This window comes from Aotus nancymaae, unplaced genomic scaffold (assembly GCF_030222135.1).
Source record: "Aotus nancymaae isolate 86718 unplaced genomic scaffold, 86718_ANA_hifiasm-v0.15.2.pri h1tg000011l, whole genome shotgun sequence".
Classification (NCBI taxonomy): domain Eukaryota; kingdom Metazoa; phylum Chordata; class Mammalia; order Primates; family Aotidae; genus Aotus; species Aotus nancymaae.
Window position 1 is genome coordinate 24,808,013 of NW_026988422.1, and position 4,816 is coordinate 24,812,828.

At 36.3% G+C, this 4,816-nt stretch overlaps 1 non-coding gene across 1 annotated transcript; it reads right to left on the reverse strand.

The window, feature by feature from the left end:
* Positions 1-327: 327 nt before the first annotated feature.
* LOC135274463 (U11 spliceosomal RNA) lies at positions 328-460 on the reverse strand. Its single transcript, XR_010342287.1, has one exon. It is a non-coding gene; the product is annotated as a U11 spliceosomal RNA (small nuclear RNA).
* Between the last annotated feature and the right edge of the window lie 4,356 nt (positions 461-4,816).

The window sequence follows — 4,816 nt, forward strand, 5'->3', positions numbered from 1 at the left end:
CAGTGTTGAAGGTAGGGCCTGCTGGGAGGTGATTGGATCCTGGGGGTGGATTTCCCCATTGGTGCTGATCTCATGATAGTGAGTGAGCTGTCATGAGATCTGGTTGTTTAAAAGTGTGTAGTACGTCCCCACGCTCTTGGTCTCGCTCCTACTCCAGCTATGTAAAAAGAGCCTGCTTCCCCTTTGTCTTCGGCCATGAATGTAAGGTTCCTGAAATCTTCCCAGAAGCTGAACAGAAGCTGCTATGCTTCTTGTACAGCCTGCAGAACTGTAAGCTAATTAAACCTCTTTTCTTATAAATTATCCAGTCTTGGGTATTTATGGCAGTGTGAGAATGGACTAATACAACCAGCAATCCAACCACCAAAAAATTATTATTTCCAAAATTTCTTGTTTTCAATTCTGCACTAAGAGCAATCAAGTTGCCCTGCATGTATCACTCACAACAGCAACCTTCTTTTTTTTTTTTTTTTTACCAAAAGGCTTTCAGAATAGAGGGAAAAAAATGTTTTTTTGGAAGTTGAAAATATATGATTACAGGAGGAAATATGTTAGCTGTGATTAAGCCGGCACCTAGAAATTCCTGGTAGCCAGTAACAAGGTAAAGAGGATGGATTTTACAACTCCTATAATCTTGTAAAAGGTATGGATTACTTTTTCAAAGGGAAAAAATTATGTGTAAGGGACATTGACAAAATATGTAGATGGTACTCAATGATAGTTTTATATGATTTGTCCTATATAGACTCTATATAAAAAATCAAGGGCATCACATCAAAATTCTGGCACTTATAAATTATTTGCAATAATTTTTTTACTTGTCTTTTTTTTGGTAAATAATTTATAAACCATTTACTTAGGCAATCTATTATTGCAGAAGGTTTAGTGAATTTGGCCCAAGTTTACAGCTTTCTGGTTTAATTTGCTATGAGGTAGTTCTTAGTCTATCAGACAAACCACTCATACACTCCTCTAAATATTCCCTTTTATTTTGATATGTTACCACTTAGAGCTTTTGAAGGGAAACTAGATAGGAGAATGTGTTTATATCAGTAATAAAACAAGGTTTGCATGTAAGTTCTGTTTTAGGAATCAATAATGTTTAGCTCTCAAAGGTTTATTATAACAGTATAAAGTGCAGCTTGACAAAATGCCATGGTTCAAATGCAAGATTCACCCTCTTTTTTTTTTTATACCCTGTCGCCAGGCTGGAGTGCAGTGGTGAGATCTCGGCTCACTCCAATCTCGGCGTACTACAGGCATACGCCGCCACTCCCAGCTAATTTTTGTATTTTTAGTACAGACAGGGTTTCACCATGTTGGCCAGGACGGTCTCAATCTCTTGACCTCGTGATCCTCCTGCCTCAGCCTCCCAAAGTGCTGGGATTACAGGTGTGAGCCACTGCCCTCAGCCTTGCCCTCTTTTTAGTTGTAGTACTTTAGTGCCCAAGTATCCTATTCTATGAAATGGAGGTGATACCAGAGACCAATATAAGTTTTAGGCAAAGATTAAATGATATGTCACACCTAACTAGCGCCATCTAATTGAGTGCTTTTATTGTCTCAGATAAGTTTCACATGCTGTTATGACATGAGTCAGACTGAATTCTTTTTGTAGAGAGGAGCTCCCTCCTGTACAGAGGTGAGTGGAATCCCTCAGGGCTTATCTTTTCCTTTAAGAAGCAGCTTGTGAGCTACTCAAATTGCTGAAGACACATGCGAATAAAAGTATAATTACACATTAAAGTACAGGACAGAAATAACTTTACACTGACACTTTAAGGATAAGCCATCTACCTCAGCCATGAGGCAGCTATAGTTTTGAAATATTTGACTTTAAATTGTATCAAAATTACCAGCTAAACTAGCAAAAGTTAGTCATTTAATCCATTTCTGGAAAATTTTAAGAAATTGATGTACTGGACTAGATAGTTTAATATAGGAAATACCAAGTTTAGGTTTGGCAGAGTTGATATCAGAAATGTTTGAGTTAGCTATTACAGAACCAATAAGACGTGTGTATACATACATGTACATTGGTATATATATATATATATATATGTATGTGTGTATATATGTATGCATGTGTATATATATGTATGTGTGTGTGGGTATGGAGATTTATTACATAAATTGACTCACACAGGTATGGAGACCAAGAATTACCATGATCTGCTGTCTGCAAGCTAGAAAGTTGGTGATGCAATTCATTCTAAGTGTGAAGGTCTGAGAACTGGGGGGCTAATGGTCTAAGTCCTGGTCTGAGTCCAAAAGCCCAAGAGCCAGGAGCACTGATATCTGAAGGCAGGAGAAGATGGCTGTCTCATCTGAAACAGAGATAGCAAATTTGTCCTTCCTCCACATTTTTTTCTATTTGGGACCACAGTGGACTGGATGATGCCCACCCACGCTGGTGAGAAAGGATCTTTTTTACTCAGTCTGCTGATTTAAATGTTAATCTCTTCTGGAAACACCATCACAAACACATCCAGAAATAATGTTTTACCAGCTGTCTGGGCATCCCTTAGTACAGTTATGTTGATACATAAAATTAACCCTCACAGCTATAACAAGGCAAGAGCTTGTGAAATCTAAAGATTTGAAGAGCCAGGAAAAGGATAAATAAGCCTATTTTATGACCTTTCAGTAGGGCTACTTAAAGCATTTCAGGAATATGGGAATGGGTCTCATTGTAGACATGGCTTCAATACCACTAAATATAGAGTATGTCTGTAAATTTCCTAGTATGTCCATTGGAGAACCCAGTCACTCAGCAGATCTTTCTTTTCTTTCTTTCTTGACTGAACTGTTCACAAAACTCAGCAGCACAATAATTAATTAATAAGCACTGTTTCTGGTACATTTTTAATTCTGTCTCATATATTCTCCTTTCTGAAGTCACCTGTTGTGACACCTATAGCCACCTATATTAAGTTAACAATAAGAAGAAAATCATTATGTCTCTGGATATGTGTTTGTTAAGCATGGATTATTAATAATTGCAATGTTTTATCTGTCTTTACTTTGAGTCAATCCATTGGACCTAGACCATATTGAAAAGTGATTCCCAGGCACTAGAACCCAAAGGAATTCAATAACTATTAACTATTATTTGAGTTTGATTGAGAGGAATCAAGGTAAAGTAAAATTCTAAATCATCTATTGAAACCTTCTTTGAAGATGATAAATAATTTGATGTTTAAAGATCAAGGACTTTGGGTGGAAGGCAGCAGGAATAGTGGGTAAGGAACTCCAAAAAATTCACTCCTGCATCATGGAATAAAAACATTGGTCAAAGTGGTCCAAATATATTTTTCAGAACTCTGGAAATTACCTAAAAACTTGCAACAGTCCAGGATACATCTATTAAAGAAAAATTACTGAATCTGGGTAAGAATAGCAAACTTTGTGGTATTTTAATTTTTTCTCATTCTACCCCTCTTTCTCCATCTCTGCAGAAGCCTTACAAACCAGCAGCCCCACAATCACAATGAAAACAAGGCATTTAGAAGTCACTAGACACATCACAATGGGTTGATGTCTTTTCAAAGCTCCATTCTCAGAGAATTATCATCATTTGACTTATTTTGGAGTTCTCTGAAACTCTCCACTTGCAGGAAGGGTTTGTCTATATGTGATGCAACTCAGAAATCACTCTGAACAAATCACTTTTTCTCCTGGGAGAAAACTATCAGTTGCAATTAGTTGATATCACCTCTGTCTGAGGCAGCAATAACAGTTGGAACAAACAAGAAAGTTGCCAAAGAAACAGCTAGAGAATGAAATGTCTGTAGGGCACTTTGAAAAGCTTCTACAAATTCCTAGGAATCAAGAAGTCCACATACATGCACAGGGCTATATATATGCCCAGGAAAGACATAAAAAGGTCCTAACCTCTTTTCTCTGGCTGACGCTGAGGCTCTGTGAAAACAGAAAGTGAAGGCTAAAGCAGAGTTGAAAACTGACCAGCTGAACACTTAAGAGATGCCCCAATACATCCACAGACCATCTCAGCAAAGGCCGGAAGACTTACTGCTTTCAGGAATTTAAGAAAATCTCTGTCCAAACATTAATCAACCACTAAACTAACTTATCACAGACACAACAGAGAATACAAATTTTAAAGAATCAGAAATAGTTCAGGAAAGTCACTGAATATTTTAAATATATTGGAGCAGCAGCAGCAAGAATAATAAACCATGGGATAGAGAATCTGATTTACAGAGTTGCCACATTATATTATTGCAGATGTCTAGGTTTCAACAAAATGCCTATGAGGTATGTGAAGAAACAGCAGAGTATGATTCATGCACAAGTATAAAAACAGTCAACAGAACCCACCACTGAGGAAATACAGATGTTGGATTTACTATGTAAATACTTTAAATTAGCAATTAAAATACATTCACATAACAAAAGGAAAGTATATATAAAGAACAAAAGAAAAGTATTGGAATGGTATCTTATCAAATAGATAATATTAATAAAAAGAAATAATAAAAAGACATAGAAATTCTAGAATTAAAAAGTAAAGAAATTGAAATGAGAAATTCACTAAGTGGCTTAGTAGCAGATTTGAGATAGCAAAAATAAAATGTATTGAACTTGAAGTTTGATCAATTGAGATTATCCCAATCCAAGAACAAGAGAATAAAGAAAAATAAACAAAAATCTCAGAGACCCAAGGGAAAGAGCCAAGCATACCAACATACTTATAATGGGAGTTCCAGAAGCAGAGGAGAGAAAGAAAGGAACAAAAATTATTCTTAAAAACTAATGGCCAAAAACGTCCTAAGTTTGATGAAAAACAATAATC